Source organism: Papaver somniferum, chromosome 5 (genome assembly GCF_003573695.1).
Source record: "Papaver somniferum cultivar HN1 chromosome 5, ASM357369v1, whole genome shotgun sequence".
Classification (NCBI taxonomy): Eukaryota; Viridiplantae; Streptophyta; class Magnoliopsida; order Ranunculales; family Papaveraceae; genus Papaver; species Papaver somniferum.
Genome location: NC_039362.1, coordinates 86,359,601 through 86,378,758, shown reverse-complemented (window position 1 = coordinate 86,378,758; position 19,158 = coordinate 86,359,601). Strand labels below are relative to the sequence as shown.

Below are 19,158 nucleotides of genomic sequence, written 5' to 3'. Positions count from 1 at the left end.
CATGGGATCAGGCCGTGGATTCGACCATGGAATAGGAGCAATTGTTATTTCCATTCTATGGGATAAGGTCGTGGATTCGACCATGGAACAGGAGCAATTGTTATTTCCATGCCATGGAATCAGGCCGTGGATTCGACCATGGAATATGAGCAATAGTTATTGTCATTCCATGGGATCAGGCCGTGGATTCGACAATGTAATAGGAGCAATAGTTATTTCCATTCCATGAGATCAGGCCATGGATTCGACCATGGAATAGGAGCAATAATAGATCATTCTGGGAATTCAGTGGTAAATGTCACGACATAATTAAACTATTGCAGAAGGGATGTTAGCCAGTTAAAGCGTCATACCCATTCCGATGGTGTATAGTCAGAAGACAGCGAGTTGCCGAAGTCCTGAAGACGTTGTTGCTCTCAATCTATGGAGAACCGCCTGGATCTATACACGGTCTCTCTACATAGTCAGGGAACAGTGAGTGTCACCGATGTCCTGAAGGCGTTGTTGCTCTCAATCTACGGAGAACCGCCCAATCGTTCTTCTATGTAGAGGCGGGTCTCTCTCATGTAGTCAGGGAATAGTGAGTGTCACCGACGTCCTAAAGGCGTTGTTGCTCTCAATCTTACGGAGAACTTCCCAATTACATTATTCTACATAGAGGACATGATGAAATGCGTGGCACTGAACGCTCAGCTAGTGGAGGCCTTTCAGGAAACATATTCATCATGGCTTCGTAAAACATGAATCGTTGTATGCCTGAAAGCCGTGTCAAAAACATGCCTCATGATTTTACGGTTTTGTCCTTTGTTGAAAATCCACCATCAACATTAAGTCCCCTGCTTAGTGAGGGACAATCATGTTCCGCAGTAAGCATTAGATGGTGATTTTCAGTCGACGAGATCGGTGGTTGAACTCAGTCGTACAAAGGTAGCTTCAGAATCCTTGATTTGCCCCAATGGTGTCATGTACGAGCAAATGTACAGATAAGGACCCTGATAGCAAGATAGAGTGTCATCTCGTAAGTGTGGAGAGATGAGGCACTGCTGATTTGGGCGTTCAGAAGCCTAGTTATGGTCTGCTTAGGATTCATGGGCCCGAGTCCAAAAAAGGAAACCCATGTGCAGGAACAAACATTCGTTCGTTTGTTAGTTTAAGAAACAAACAAAATATACCTGAGACTAGTGATAAAAATTTTGTCTATGCGCTTTCACGAAGGCTAAAATTTTCTTTTTTGAATATGTGAGATTTCACAAAAGGGAATAAACTCTCGGTTCAAAGGTGGATGCTCGTACGAGAGATTTTTTTTTTTTTTTTTTGAATAGACATGCGTCTGTCAGCAATAAAAAAATTTGTCTATGAGCTTTCGTGAAAAAAAAATTATTTTCGATATGTGAGCTTTTATAAATTTTTTGAAAATACACTTCTCGTTTCAAAGACGGATGCTCGCGAGAGGGAGCAAAAATATATACATATATTTTCAGAGTTACATGAGTTTCACGTTAAAATGTATATTTTTGTAAAATTAATGTTTTGACTTTGAACAACTGTTGGAAATAGACAATTATTCACGGTGAAATAATGTCTGCATGTGAGTTTTCACAATTGTAGAATGGAAATTTGTCCGATTTTTGAAAAACCAGTGAATGTTCACATAATGAAAATTTATGTGAAATTAAATTTTAATTTTCAGTAATTGCTAGAAGTTAACAATTTTTGATAAAATATTGTTTGTATGGATTTTGTGATCTGATAGTGTATGCACAAAACCAATGAGTGTTCACTCGGTGGGAGTCGCTCACACGGTGAAAATAATGCGAATTGTTCACAGTTTTATGAAAATCACGTTATGGTTTTGAATAACAAATTTTGTTCGTCTTTGCAGGTTTGAAGGAGCGAACAAATTCTCGAGATTGTAATCACTACAGCTAGTGAAATTGTAAATAGGTAAGAGTTGGATAGTTACCATTTTTGTAGACGCTGTTGTGAGCACCTTTATTCCATGATTCATTGTTTTGTTGAATCCTGCGCTTTGTATGAACGATGTGCCGAAGTAGCCACTTTACAAGAATGACTGCTCCCATGATGATAATTCCAAAGATGGTGTCTCCAGAAATGACATCTCTACGGATGTGACTTTAAGAAATGGTACTTCTGGGACCTCTGAGTGATGGTGAGAGATCCTTCATACTGAGTTGTAATATTTATCACAGGATGATCGTATAGTGATATCCTGAATCAATGTAGACTTCACGGAAATGGAAGAAAGTCTTTAAGGCGGAGAATCCATAATTAAGTACCACAGGATGTTAGCAAATGGCGCGCAGTCCCCAGCCGTTGCTTTGGTGAGTTGTTAGCGCTCCTTGTATCATGAATTTTCCCTTCCCGTGCAATTAGGATCACGAGACCAAGGTTTGTTATTTATTTTCATACTTTTGCTCCATGACGGTCTTCAACTTGTTCCCGGACAAACAACTCAGGAATCCAGCACTGATAAAGAAGTCGATGTAAGTATCTCTTTCGTGCAGGTGATCGTGGCATCTCATTGAATGAAATAATAATAATTATTATTGTCGATGTACCCAGGAGGAAATCATTGTAGATAAGCAGCATGTTGATGAAGCGTTCTCTTCTTTGGGACATGAGAATATGGAGAATTCCCGAAATCCAGAATCGAATGGAGATAGCGGCGTTGCCGATTGAGACTTCGGCGTTGCTAAGCCTTCAAATGATTTAGAGACTCCCCTAGTAAGTATATATCCTGTAATATCTTTATAGAGGTATGAACTTGCTGATTTGAGAATGAATGAATGAGAATCCATGTGAGTATACGAGTAATTTTGCTGAAATACGTCACCAGAAAATTTCAGACTTCAACCTTTTAGTAAAAACACTGTGTAATCTTCGTCCGGAGTTGGATTTTCGTGATCTGCATATGTATCTTCAAGCCCGGAAAATTTACAAGCTTTTAAGAAGAAGATTTTTGAGTTTTGAGCATGTTTAGGGACTGAAAAAGGCGAAACAGTAAACTTCCATGAGACTTTTAGAACTTTTTCAGATTGTATGTTGTCCAATGTTTTGGCGATATCTCTTTGCTTGTTTCTCCGATTGCTGTGAATTTTGGATATGTTGTAGAGGACATCCATACAAAGAGAATGGTATATGAACCATCCCTAGATTATTTACCAATTTCTCCCAGATCGTCGTCTTATACAGGGCAGCGTAAAATTATCTTAGACGGGCTTGTTGTAAAACACTCTTGTTGTGTATTTAGACCATTCGCTTGTGTCTTGAACGGTTGGTGAAGGATTTTGATGTCATTGATTCATTTGAGGTCAGGACCCCTTGATTGATACATGATCATGGTGATTGCAGCGCCATCTTGTTTCTGCCAGTCGTAGAAACTTCACTTCTGAAACCCTGGTCACGGGACCATCACTGAGGTTGCTCTCAAGAGGGGGTGATGTAATGACCATGATTGCATGTCCCGGTGGAAGCATTCCTTTTATGATGAATGATCAACACGTGAGAGTCTGGTGTCACGAGTCTTGGACTGTGAGACTTATCGCCATGATCAGTGGACCGTCAGTCCCCAGTATTTTGTTAAATCTCTCTTTTCGTTTTCCCTTCTTTTGGCAAGACCTAGATAGAGAACCCAGGTAGAAAAATTGATGTAAAGACCTAGGTGGTCGAAGTTGTAGGTACCTTGATGAAGGACTTAGCGGAATGACTCGGTGGACACCGATGTGGAAGTTATGAATCTCGTCTAAGAATTGCTGCTTGCATGTTGTATGCTCTGGAAACTGTAGGAACCTCATACGACGTCGTAATTTGATGCTTGACCCCAGGTTTTGAAGCTAAGAGACTGAGTTTTCATATGAGAAAATAATCACTCAATTTGGAGTTGTAGAGGTCAGCCAACGAAGCGTGCACATTCGTAATTTGTAGTCCCGTACAAATTTTTCAGATTTCATAGACCTGTCGGTAAAGGCCATATCTTTCAGCTCGTATGTCCGATTGATGCTCCCTTTTGGTATGTTGTATAACAGACATAGAAGAACATCTTTTGTTGAGGAAGTATTGTCCCATTCCCCACCCATTGGTACGTTTTTGTAAACCCATGGTCTGAAGTGTGTTGTATCTCAATTGTAGAAGTGATGAAAACATCTTGTAGAGACTTTGGTTTATGCCCATCTGTCGTGTAAGCTTTGGGAAGACGTTCATGTTACCATGTTTTCAGGTATAAACATCTTGATACGAATCATTAGAGTTTGAAGAAGTACGATCCATAGAGTAACGCTTCAGAGAATGGATAGTTGATGAAGCCGGATGTTGCGTCTGAGGTTGATGAGACCACAATGGAATTTTCTCCAGAAATTCTTGTTGATGCTGAGACCATGAATGGTGTTCCTCTACGCGTACTTTTTGATGCCGATACTATGGTTGGGGTTGCTTCAGAGACCGAAAATGATAGTCTTTGCTCTTCCATCCAGTGAGCCTTTACATGCACGAACCAATTGGTGAATTGAGCATTCCTTAGATGAAGGTGTACTAGGATTTCAACCCAAATTCTCATGAATATGACTTAACTATGAAGTGGCTTCGTCAGTGAATTAATGTTGTTGCGGTAGATAGCAACAACAATATGCATTCTGTATGTGATTGGTGAAAAGACGAAGTTCCTCAGTCGTGCAGGGGCTTGTGATGTAGAGAGATCCCGTTGATGAATTTTCATGGAATCACATCAAGTTTCCATGACTTGTTATGTGGATAACATTTATTGAAACATATTGAATTGATATTTCCAGTAAAATCGAGTCTACAGTGAATCCCTCATTCACTTAGCAGAGTTGAAGGAGTTTGTGATATCCATTGATGAATGATGTTGCATCCGCTCCAGAAGTCTTATCATGAGATAGTGAAGATTTATCGATTGTAATTCAGTTACACTTTTATCGTGTCCGTGTTGAACCGGTGTGTCACCGCCGAGATATTGTGCTGAATCTAGAGGCGTTATTATCGAAGGTGTACTATTTGATTGGGAGTACAATTCGAAGGCTTCTTATATGCTTGAGAGCTGAAGCGTCGAATATCTTAGGCTTGACCGTCTCCGCCCGCGTATCTTCTGTTGATTTAGCATTCCGCTGCGATAGTGGGATTCAACACTTGTGCAGATATCAGAGAATTCTGATACTCGTGGACATTCCTACAAGTGGATAAATGCCTAAAGTGCTCTTTTCCATGCTTCCGTCATCTCTCAGTAGTGAATGTCTCGGTGAGATGCTCGATTCGGAGCGGTGTCAGATTCAACCACTTGGTAAAATACTAATGCGGTGAAGCTACCATTCATAGCGTATTGCAGAGTTGCTAGCAGAATTGAGTCCCCATCTAGGATAACATGTAAGGAAAGAAAATTACATAGGCATGGAAGGAAGGAATGAGACTTTCCTGAGTGCGGGACCTCTTGATGAATGTCTATGCATCTTTTGCAGGTTCTTGCTTCAACCTCGTCAAAGTTCGAAATTTCTCCAAGTGTTATGATGATGGGATGACGAGTAGCTTCTTGTCGAGTGATGACTGCCGCTCTGAGGGTTTTCAGTGGAATAGTGTTGATAGAAGTGACATCATCGATCAACGTTCTCTCAAATTCATTTCCATGGAGATTGGATGCGGTAAGTAGTCCCCAGTCGTACATATCTTTGTCTGTGGCTAAAGGCTCAGGAAGTATTTCCGGAATGGATTTGCTGACACGATGTGATTTAGAGACGTGAGCATCTCTTTCTTTTGATCTCTTGACAGATAAAGCAATTCGCAGATGTGCTCGATCAATGACTGAACTGCTTCGTCGGAAGGTTGCTCGGAGAGATTAAAGTTCTATGATTCTCCATTTGTTCTTCGGTCGGCTCTCTCCTGGTGAACGGAAATTTGGTTGCATCATCTTGAATCTAGACTTCCAGTAACTCGATCACTTCTTCGGTGAGAAGAGAGAAGTTTGAGTCTGTCTGATCATTTCCCCATTTGTTGATGTAGGGTTGAAGTTTGTGTATTTCAGGATTGTTCATCCTCTCTTTGCGCTTCCGGAGGAACCTGAGAGATTTGAGAAGCATGCTTGTGTTGTGGTGGCTCGGCTTTCCTTTTGCTCCGTCCAGCAACAACGTTCATGGAAGGTTGGAGATTGTACTGATTTTTGATTAGGGGTCGGATGCTTCGAGATTCCTCGACTTTGCAGACTTTGCGCTTTCCAGTAAAGCAGGTGCAGTAGTTGCTGATCGCTTGGCTGCTTCATGGAGTTCTGAGAAAGTATGGAATCGGATATTTTCTAGCAAAGCTTTGTAGACTGGGATCATCCCGTTGATGCACAAAGAGATCATGGCAATCCAAAGCCTGAATTCTAAACCTATTCACATAATCGTTCGGATGTTCATTGTTCTTCTGAGCCATCCTTCCTAAGTCAGAAAGACTAATCTGCTTAGAGACGAAGAAGTACTTCCTGTAGAAGGCGTTAACCATTTCTCCCCAGTTAGCGATGCTTCCTGGTGCGATGTTGTTGTACCAGGTATATGCCCGGCCTGTCAGAGATTTTGAGAAATTCTTTTAGCCGGAAAACATGATTGTGTTCATACTCCCCTAGTGCTTCTAATATGGTGACTCGTCCCGCACCGGTAAATGAAGGAGCAGTACCCTATATACCACAGATGGAAATTCTCATTTCCAAAAAGTCAAATGTAAATTTTTATTTCCCAAGCAATTCATAAAGACAAACAAGGCATTACAATTCCTTTCCATACAATGCAAAGATTAAAAGAATCAACGATACTTTCGGAGTTTAAAATAAAACAATGCATGGAATACACAATCAGACTATGCATGAATTTGTTAAACATAAACTTTTGTAAAAGAAAACAACAACAATCACAAAAGAGCTAAATGTAAATTCCCACCTCTTTTGATGCCAAGCCACACCTACCTCGAGATCCACGATCCACTGGTTCATCCTTTGAACTGATCGTGTTAATATAGTCCAACTATTAATCACACAAGAACTCTAAGAATCTAGCCAACATGGCTCACACAAGAATCATACAAGTCTAAGTAATGGTTCTAAACCCATTTATGACTTTCCACCTTTTCTTTTTTTATCTTTAGCATAGCTAAGGTTCATTAATTCAATTAGGTTGGTTCTATAGTTCAATTTGGTCACAAAGAGGGAGATGGGTTGATCCGTAGGAGGGAAGCTGAGAATTGTGTGGATCAGTGATGATCAAGGATTTTGGATGTGTTGAAGGTTTCTGCAACTTATGGTGAACTGCTGAGTTCAAATAAGTTCTGAGAGATTGATGAATTCTTGAGAGTAGTTACTAGAGAAATTCGACAATTACTGATAGCTAGTGATCATTCGTTGTTTTCAATCATGGATTCAGAGACTTATTTATATTATCAGAGTCGTGAACACCTTGATCCCTGTAAGTGTGACGGTTTCTTGAGTGAAAGAGTGGGAAAGTGGAAGATCGTGGTAAAGTCAGTTCCATGTCGTGTGCATACTTGACTGATCATGCACCCACTACTTTGCTAACTCCTTCAACCGTTGACACGAGTTACTCACATTTCTCGTTGTGGATGAATCCACGTGTCGTAGGCCGCCAGACCAAAACCCTAATTGATATCCTCCAATTTGACGCGATTGATGTCTCACGAATCGTGGAGCCTGCATGACATACGTGTATTAATTAGTCAGTTGTTGACTGATTAGACAGTGAGTCTAGGTTTTGTTGAATCGAGCATGAGTGATGAATGCTCAACGATTCATGGATCGAACATGTAGTTCTCTGAAATGATGTCAATATTGTAGATTTAGTGATGAATTATTGACCAGTATTTGAGCGACTGAGCAAGTATTGCTCAATTCGGCGAATTATTGAATATTGAGAATTTGACGAGCAACTGAGCAAGTATTGCTCAATTCGACAAATTAATGATTATTGATAATTTGATGTGCAATTGAGCAAGTATTGCTCAATTCGACAAATTACTGATAAATTACTAAATATTGATAGCTGGATTAATATTCGAGCAACTGTGCAAGTATTGCTCAATTCGACGAATTACTGATAAATTACTAAATATTAATAGTTGGATCAATATTCAAGCAACTGAGCAAGTATTTCTCAATTCGACAAATTGATAATTTTGACGTGCAACTGAGCAAGTATTGCTCAATTCGACAAAATACTAAACGTTGATAATTTGACGTGCAGCTGAGCAAGTATTGCTCAATTCGACAAATTACTAATATTACTAAATATTGATAGCTGGATCAATACTTGATCAATTGAGCAAGTATTGCTCAATTCGACGAAATATTTATTGGTGACGACCCAATAAAATATTAAAATATTGGTAGATAACCAAAAATTATATGATTAATTCAGATGCTGGTTGCTGAATCCATCATAAATTCATTAGTGTTTGAATCTTGCTCTGAATGATGATTCGTAGAACATTTATTTGAAACCCTAATTTCAGATCAATTATTTGTTAACTGATGAATCGCTGAAAATAGGTCATGAGTGACAGAGGGACCGACCACATGGGATATGGCGTCCATGTGGTTCCCAGTTCTCAGTTGGAGAGTTGTTGAAAGAACGATGATTAATTGCCGGATTCATCATTTATTGAAAAAATTGTTGGGTTCAGCATTAGGTGATAAAACCTAAGTATAAAAGATGGGAGACCGACCAAAAGGGAATGGGGACGGCTCTTGGTGATCATGGGACCAGCTGTTGGTCGTTTGAGCAATCCCCAGGTTGGCTGGAGAGATTTTGGGCCCAATATGAGCAATTGAACAAATTAGGTCAGAATTATGAAAACGTATAAGACCGGCTTTGTGCAAGCCCTAGGGATGACTCTAGTCGGTCAAGAAGGCATGCACGTGTTGTCGTGTTGTCCGTGTCTCCATACTAAGAGTTTCAGTATTTTCTGATGTGCGTTCGGGCAACATTGTGAATTTTCAGAAGAGTTTCATCTTGACTGAAATTCTTGATTTTTGTTGGAATGAGCATGTATGCTCAATTAATCAACATTTTGTAAATATTAAAATGAGGGAATTTTAACATTTAAAATTGTCGTGAGAGGCTAGCCGGTCATGTGACCATGTTGGCTTTTAGTTTTTCATGATTCGAGCAAAATTTGAGAAAATATGAAGGAATTATGAATTTTGCTCAAACCAAGGAGTTTCATGAATTGAGGAAAATAATAATTATAAAAGACTAGGGATTGCAAGGTGTGGGGCCGGCCACGGCTAGGGCATGGACGGCCGGATATGTTGCCCGGTCCCGCACGCCTTTTCCTAATTTTATATTATTATTTTTTCATGAAATCGTGATATGATGGAGAATCCATGAGTTTTCCTTGAAACAGAGAAGTTTCATGAGTTTAGGAATAATTATAAAAATCTAGGGATTGTGAGGTGTGGGACCGGCCACGGCTTGGGCACGGCCGGCCGGCTATGTTGCCCGGTCCCGCACACCTTTCCCTATTTTATAATATTATTTTTCATGAATCCATGAAGTTTTGGAGAATTCATGAGTTTTTGTTGAAACAGTTAAGTTTCATGAGTTGAGGAATAATAATTATAAAAAGCTAAGGATTGTGAGGTGTGGGACCGGCCACGGTTTGGGCACGGCCGGCCGTCTATGTTGCCCGGTTCCGCACGCCTTTCCCTATTTTATAATATTATTTTTCATGAATCCATGAAGTTATGGAGAATTCATGAGTTTTGCAAAAACAAGGAAAGTTGCTAAAACCAAGGAGTTTTCATGATTTCATGAAATAACAAAAATAAGGAAAATAATGGGAGAGGCATGGGACCGGCCACGACTAGGGCATGGCCGGCCGGTGGGCCCGGCCCCATGAGCGCCTCTTCATTATTTTAATATTTATTGTTTTTCTCCCACTTTGCGTAGGATTCCTCATTTGTCCATGTTTTTTGGATACTCGTTTATGCATCCGGGTGCTCAGTCATGCATCATTGCGAGTATACTTGCACCATTTTTGTGGGGCCTACTCAGTGGTAGTCCAGATGCCCGGTTGTTGAGTATTATTATTAGTTTATGAAATTCAGTGGAGAATAATTCATGAAACTGAGCAATAAAAATGAGTAGTTCTATTATCAATTCATAGGATCAGTCGTGGATTCGACCATGAATTCGGAATAATAAAGTTAAGTATTACCATTCCATGGGAATGTGGATTCGACCATAGAATCAGAGTAATTAAATATTACTATTTCATGAGATCAGCCGTGGATTCAATCATGAAATCAGAGTAATAAAATTATCTATTATCATTCCATGAGATTAGCCGTGAATTCGATCATGAAATCGGAATAATGAGATGATACAATTGTTTATTGCCATTTCAAGGGATCAGGCCGTGGATTCGACCATGGAATAGGAGCAATTGTTATTTCCATTCCATGGGATCAGGCCGTGGATTCGACCATGGAATATGAGCAATTGTTATAGCCATTCCATGGGATCAGGCCGTGGATTCGACCATGGAATAGGAGCAATAGTTATTGCCATTCCATGGGATCAGGTCGTGGATTCGACCATGGAATAGGAGCAATAATAGATCATTCTGGGAATTCAGTGGTAATGTCACGGCAGGATTAATCTATTACAGAAGGGATATTAGCCAGTTAAAGCGTCATACCATTCCGAAGGTGTATAGTCAGAAGACAGCGAGTTGCCGAGGTCCTGAAGACGTTGTTGTTATCAATCTACGGATAACCGCCTGGATCTATACACGGTCTCTCTACATAGTCAGGTAACAGTGAGTGTCATCGACGTCTTGAAGGCGTTGTTGCTCTCAATCTACGGAGAACCGCCCAATCATTCTTCTGTGTAGAGGCGAGTCTCTCTCATGTAGTCGGGGAACAGTGAGTGTCACCGACGTCCTGAAGGCATTGTGGCTCTCAATCTTACGGAGAACCTCCCAATTACATTATTCTACATAGAGGACATGATGAAATGTGTGGAACTGAACGCTCAGCTAGTGGAGGCCTTTCAGGAAACATATTCATCATGGATTCGTAAAATATGAATCGTTGCATGCCTGAAAGCCATGTCAAAAACATGCCACATGATTTTACGGTTTTGTCCTTTGTTGAAAATCCACCATCAACAGTAAGATTAATCTTCTTACTATAGTCCACCTGCACATTCATACACAACAATAACCATAACACCAGGCTCCATTTGAGAGTTACATTCAAACTTCAGAATCACCACTACCACCAATTCTCAAACTTAACAACCATAGCTCATCCAATTCATAACTCAGATAATACCCATTCACCAATTTCATTACAACTCCCTGTGAATCAGAACAAACCTTCACCTACAGTTCTTATTTCAGTTTAATCAACTCAACACCATTATTCAAATCACAGTTCAATATCCAAGTTTCACATACATCAGTTACACCCATACTTCAATAAATATAGCAATCTTACTTCAACATCATATACACAAACTCAACCATGAAATTGAATAGTTTACTTAAGTTAACTCAACAAGACAATTACCTCAGATATCTTCCTCTTGTTTGAACCTTACCACTAAATTCATCTTATTCAAATTGAATCCATAACTTCAATCAAAACAGGAACCCTAATTCCTCAATTCATCACTGGAATTTGAGAGTTAACTATCAATTCTTGTTCCTTGTTCTCAACAATCAAACCCCATATTACAATTCTATCTAAATCTTCTCAATATTTGCCCAATTCGAACTCTATCACAACATGCAGAAACCCTAATTATCAGATTATAAACTATTCTTCAACCTTAAACTCTAGTTCAATTCCAAACCCATCGCATATCAATACCCTAAAACATCAATTTCATCTTCTATATAATCTTTGCGTTCTTCCTATGAACCCTAATTAACTGAGACGTAATTCATCACTAAAGTTTGAGAATCGAACTCTAATTTCTCTTCTTTGCCAACAATGATGAAAACTCATCATCTAATGCTCAGTTTCATCATCAAATTCTCACAAATTCAATCCTCTCCAGAAAACCCTAAATCAATTACAATAGCATCAAAATATTCTTCTCCCAAGCTTAAACTAACTTTAACACCATCAACATCAATCACTACAACCCATCTTCCCTATATACTACCTCCTAATCATCGATTTGTTTCTCAAAATAACGCTCGATTGAAGAACAGTAAAGAGCAGGGAAGAGAAGAAGAAATAAGAAGAGAGAAGAAGAATAATGAATAAGAAGAGAGAATAACGAGTTAGTCTACCAAATTGGGATAAGGTCGTGTTAAACTAATCGAGTTATTATCGGCTAATTCGTATCTTGACTAGTCTAATAGCGTTGACGAGCTTGAGGGCCCTTACATTCTCCCCACCTTATTCATTTTCGTCCTCGAAAATCGAACCACCCTTCTAGTCTTCAAACACTCCTCACCTTAAAGAATAATTCCATCTCTTGTCTAAGAGCAGACAACATAAAAACAAAGCACAAACCTATATGGATTTCTACAACTAAGATTTGTGGCTCTAAGTTCAAAAGAACTAATTTCTATTTCTATAAGTCATTGGTTCTAATTACGAGAGAAGATGCTCTATAACAAAGTTTCTGAGTAAAATTTGGGACCTATCAGTCCACTAATAGAAGCAAGTCTCCCTTATATGCCTAGTGATACAAGAATGCAGTTGCCCTGTCTAGGTTCATGACGCCTGACAATGCCTACCTTCGTAACAAGTATCACCCAAACATATTTGAATTACCAACCTCACTATTCCCCAGTGCTGGATTAACTAAGTATTAATTTATTAAGATTAATTATTCTTTAACTTCTATCTTAACTGGTGTAATCCTGATAAATTTATTTTGTAAAATATGTAAATAGTTCACATCATTTTAAGCAATTTAGTCAACAAAATTTATTTTATTTTTATTTATTACCATTATTATCTATTTATTTCACCAATACAAATAATCCAAATTCAATTTCACGTCAATTTATAATATCTGAAATTTTAACTTTAGTGTAATATCATATATAATTTTTAGATTCATGTACTATTAAAGAATAACTGAATGATATAACTATTATCCAAATGTTACTATATAATGTTGTATCTATTTATTTATTTCATTATGTGACTTGATATAAGTAAATACCCGCTAACAATTTCACATATTTGTTTGGTATTAATATTTTATTACTATTATTACATACATTTCTTAGTTCTTAGGCCGATAAAAGTTAAATCATAACTAATCATAATGCCAAGTTTAATTTTATCATTAATACTAGATTTGATTTGATCTAACTATATTTCCTTAAATTTATATTATTGTTAAATAATCCTTAAGTTGTACTATTAATAAAATTACATTTTGCTATTACTATCCAATAATTATTATCCAAATGATATTTACAATAACCCTAAATTTTATAATAATTAGTCAAAAGTCATTGTCTTAATTATATTATCATTCATTATCTTTTTATCAATTTTTCTATTTGATTACTAGCGTAACTAAACTATGACCAGAATAACTACTTAGTAATAATACTTTGTTTAATTTTATTAAGCCCTAATCTTGTAAATACAACTTTACTTCCACGTAAAGATTGTTATAATTGATTTTATTTATTCAGATTGAATCTGTATACTACTATATCTTGTTAAATATCGGCGTTAGCAATTTTATATGATTTAAATTTGAGTCTGCATAAAATTTTAATATATCTTAATAGTCTTTAGATTTTGGTGTTAATAATAAGTATCTTGTTCATATGCAAATTTACTCTTCTTAAAGTATAATTTTGTGCTAGGCATTCAAGTACTATAAATATCACTTTGTGTGTATAATTTAGTGTTTTAGTGAATCATCTGCTGGACTAAAGATAATCAGGGTATAAAATCGTTTACACGTTTAGTCTTTATTTTATGCATTATATGACCTCACGTTTTAGTCTTACCTAATATGTCTTATATTAACTATTTGGTTTAAACATAAAACATATAATTCTAATTTGTTATTAGTTCACCTTGAAAAATTTAACCGTAGATAAACACTAATAATTTTCCATAGCTATTTGTTATATATTTGTAATATTTGTTAATGAGATTTTAATTCAAGTTCTCGATATAATACTAATTTAAATTCTAACAGTTTAAGTTTGTCATACTAATTTTCCATTTCAAAAGATGATTGAATTTATTTACGAAGAAGGATCCTATTAATATATCAATTTATTTTCTTTTAATTCTTATATTACTCTAAGCATCTGAATACCATTATTACTACTTCACGTATATTTGTTTCATTTTAAAGATTTACTGAATTATTTGTTAGCCCAAAGATAATTTCGGTACAAGATTTCTAACAAGTGTCTTTTTATGTTATATATTATTCCTCGCTTCCTTAAGTCTAATGCCTAATATGTATTATATCAACTATCTAATTTAGGCGCAAAATATATATCTCTAATTTGTAATTAGTTTAATTTAATAGACTTAATTGTAAATAAGCGCTATCGAATTCCCATAACTATTTACTCATAATTATTATCATTTTATTGTTATATGTCTTCAATGAGATTTTAGTTAAGTTATGCTCAATATAATACTAATTGCTAAATGTTATTCATTACTTTATTAAAATTACTATTATTATTATTGTCATCTATAATTACTATTTTAATATTCTTATTATGACATTGATGGTTTAACTATTATTCTAACTACTCATATAAATATTATTAAATCCCAAAAATATTAGTAACATTTATGTAACATTTAATTGTTGGCTCTACGTATAAGTCAAGGTGCTCAATAAATTTCTATGTGATATTTAAGTTCTATAAATAATACTAATCTCACTATTTTTAGTATTGAACTGTCTATGTGTTCATACTTTTTAGATTATTTATTCCCAAATCCTTATTAGCTAAAGTTATTGGTGTACCCTACAATTTTTAGTTTATTACATATACAAACAACCAACAAACAAATAAATCAATCCAATAAATCTTTTAATTATTGATAGCTTTTAGTAATTAAGATTTATCTCACAACCCAACCCAGTTCTAAACTAATCTAGTTTACTAACTGGCATTAGCTATTCCTATTTTTTCCCACTTAAGATCTAATAATGAACTATGATACCAACACTGTAGCGCCCCAAAAACTAGCAGCTGACTAATCCAAGAGATTAACTCAATAAAGAGGCACTACGAATCTAAATCAAATACTTAAACATTCAATTAAGAAATCGGATATAAAAATTTAACCCAAAATTAACCCCTCTCTGAAATACATACAAGAACTCCTTTCAGATGATACATATACAATAGTCATTTGGTTTACAAATACAATATACAACATAATAACATAGCAGAAGTTAACCAAATAACGAAATCAACCCTTGGAGCTTTCGTTGCGCAACTCTGATCTGTCTCTGAAACTGAAAGTGGGAATGGGTGAGCACATCATCCCTAAAAGGGGTGCCCCGTAGGAATAACATTTAACTTTCATGCAATCACTGGAAATGATTTGAAAACAGTGCTTGTTTTCCCTAAACAGTAAACACAACCAATTTCACAGAGGAAAACAATCATGTATATGGAACTAACTCCTTCTAAACAATGTATAATATGGTGACTCGTCCTGCACCTAGATAATAATATGGTGACTCGTCCCGCACCTAGATAATAATATGGTGACTCGTCCCGCACCAGTAAATGAAGGAGTAGTACCCTATATACCACAGATGGAAATTCTCATTTCCAAAAAATCAAATGGAAATTTTTATTTCCCAAACAATTCATAAAGACAAACAAGACATTACAATTCCTTTCCATACAATGAAAATATTAAAAGAATCAACGATATTTTCGGAGTTTAAAATAAAACAATGCATGGAATACCCAATCAGACTATACATGAATTTGTTAAACATAAACTTTTGTAAAAGAAAACAACAACAATCACAAAAGAGCTAAGTGTAAATTCCCACCTCTTTTGATGACAAGCCCCGCCTACCTCAAGATCCACGATCCACTGGTTCATCCTTTGAATTGATCGTTGTTAATATAGTCTAACTGTTAATCACACAAGAACTCTAAGAATCTAGCCAACGTGGCTCACACAAGAATCATACAAGTCTAACTAATGGTTCTAAACCCATTTATGACTTTCCACCTTTTCATTTTCTATCTTTACCATATCTAAGGTTAATTAATTCAATTAGGTTGGTTTTATAGTCCATTAGCTAAGTCTTATGAATCTCTACAACTTTGTAAAAGAACCCAAAGACTAATTCAGACCACAAGTGATCCAAATCATCAACATAGGATAACTAGTCCTAAGCCCAAGCCCACAAATCCATTCTTTTAATCTAAGGCCTGGTCCATCTGGGTCAACTAACAGTCACTAAAGGTCAACGAGGTCAATTCACGGTAAACGTCAGTTAAAGGTCAAGTCAATGGTCAACTGAGTCAAATCGGTCAATGTCTACTGAGCTAAATCTGGTCAGGTCTAGTTAATGGGTTAACTCAGTCAGATACACTGAGTCAGTTAAAGAAAACAAGTCAGACTGAATAAGTTCAGTCAGACAGACCAAAGGTTCTCACACAACTAGAACCCCTAACTACACTTCAATTGAAAACAAACTAAAGCTACAATCTTCATTACAACAAAAACATATACATTTTAATTAAACTTCATGATTTAACTTTAACTACAAACTTATCTTTACCTGCAAATGCAGTTGCAAGCTTCCACTGAGGAGATTCAATTCCACATAACTAATTCAGATTCTTCTTCTTACCTACACTTCAACAATCATTACTATCAAACTCAATTACCATAATCTTCTTTTGCTGGATCGGAAATCTTATAGTCCAATACACCAAATGCATCTACAGAACTCATACACATCATTCTCTACTCCCTGCACATTCAGCTAACTGTCACCATCATCAAATTATATTTACACCACCAAGTTTAGTTTCAACTACATAACCAGTTTAAATCTAACTCCATCTTCAATACCATCCCAGTTCCATTTCCTTAATCATTCATCATATAGAACTTCAACCATTCCTTGTAGTTGTTGTTCACAATTCGACGTACAACCACCACTAGTAGCTACGACACCACAGATTCTGTCACCGGTTCACTCCATCTGCAAATTCAAACTACACAGACTACACCACCATCCTTAGATACCCTCTTCCATACCATGACACCTGATCCAATCGCAATACAACTTCACCCTCAAATGTAAGATTAATCTACTTACTATAGTCCACCTGCACATTCATACACAGCAATAACCATAACACCAGGCTCCATTTGATAGTTACATTCAAACTTCAGAATCACCACTACCACCAATTCTCATAACTTAACAACCACAGATTCATCCAATTCATAACTCAGATAATACCCATTCACCAATTTCATTACAACTCCCTGTGAATCAGAACAAACCTTCACCTACAGTTCTTATTTCAGTTTAATCAACTCAACACCATTATTCAAATCACAGTTCAATATCCAAATTTCACATACATCAGTTACACCCATACTTCAATAAATATAGCAATCTTACTTCAACATCATATACACAAGACAATTACCTCATATATATGCCTCTTGTTTGAACCTTACCACTAGATTCATCTTATTCAAATTGAATCCATAACTTCAATAAAAAACAGGAACCCTAATTCCTCAATTCATCACTGGAATTTGAGAGTTACTATCAATTCTTGTTCCTTGTTCTCAACAATCAAAACCCATCTTATAATTCTATCTAAATCTTCTCAATCTTTGCCCAATTTGAACTCCATCACAACATGCATAAACCCTAATTATCAGATATAAACTATTCTTGAACCTTAAACTCTAATTCAATTCCAAACCCATCGCATATCAATACCCCAAAACATCAATTTCATCTTCTATCTAATCTATGCGTTCTTCATATGAGGCCTAATTCACTGAGACGTAATTCATCACTACAGTTTGAGAATCAAACTCTAATTTCTCTTCTTTGCCAACAACAGTGAAAACCCATCATCTAATGCTCAGTTTCATCATCAAATTCTCAGAAATTCAATCCTCTCCAGAAAACCCTAAATCAATTACAATAGCATCAAAATCTTCTTCTCCCAAGCTTAAACTAACTTCAACACCATCAACATCAATCACTACAACCCATCTTACCTATATACTACCTCCTAATCATTGATTTGTTTCTCAAACTAACGCTCGATTGAAGAACAGTAAAGAGCATGGAAAAGAGCAGGGAAGACAAGAAGAAATAAGAAGAGAGAAGAAGAATAATGAAGCAGAAGAGAGAATAACGAGTTAGTCTACCCGATTGGGATAAGGTCGACCAAAATAGCTAAAGGCACCCGAACAAAAGATAAGGGCAGCCAAGGCGGCTAAACTCCAAAATAACAATTTTTCCCTTTAAACAAATCTGATGATATCTTCTTCGTACGATATCCGAATGACACATTCAAGTAGTCCATTCCGCATAACTTTTCGAGTTCTATCTAACGATACTAGTTTCTTATCTATTTCGTTGTTAGATTAATTCCTATTAATTATCGTTCATGTTAAACTAATCGAGTTATTATCGGCTAATTCGTCTCTTGACTAGTCTAATAGCGTTGACGAGCTTGAGGGTCCTTACAATACCCGTACGCATACCTAAGTGGATGATGTTCTAAAATCGGTTTGTTCATGAACTAATACATTTATATAATAAAAAATACAATCTTTTGCAAACCGTGGCTATAATGTTCATGACTTGATTCGAGTGAATCAAAATCGATTTTGCTTCAATTGTGTCTTGTATATTTCTTTGAGAATATAAAAAATTGAACAACTATAGAACTAGTTTCATTTGAGTCATTTGAACTAGTTATGGTTAAGATGAATAAGGTTGATATGAAAGTGTTCATGTGGATTACTTCGGTTATTTATTGTTGAGACAACAAGGTGTACACGTGTAGGTATGGTTACTCATATCTAAATGAAGGTAAATTTGATTTGTGTGTGACAAGCTAAATTCGATCTAATGGTTGAAAGATATTAGCTTGAGTCTAATC

At 36.5% G+C, this 19,158-nt stretch overlaps 1 long non-coding RNA gene across 1 annotated transcript; it reads right to left on the bottom strand.

Moving 5' to 3' along the window:
* Positions 1 to 15,254: 15,254 nt before the first annotated feature.
* LOC113282106 lies at positions 15,255 to 18,377 on the bottom strand. Its single transcript, XR_003326561.1, has 2 exons — positions 16,791 to 18,377; positions 15,255 to 15,497 (listed from the first exon to the last, which is right to left on the bottom strand). It is a non-coding gene; the product is annotated as an uncharacterized LOC113282106 (long non-coding RNA).
* Positions 18,378 to 19,158: the final 781 nt, after the last annotated feature.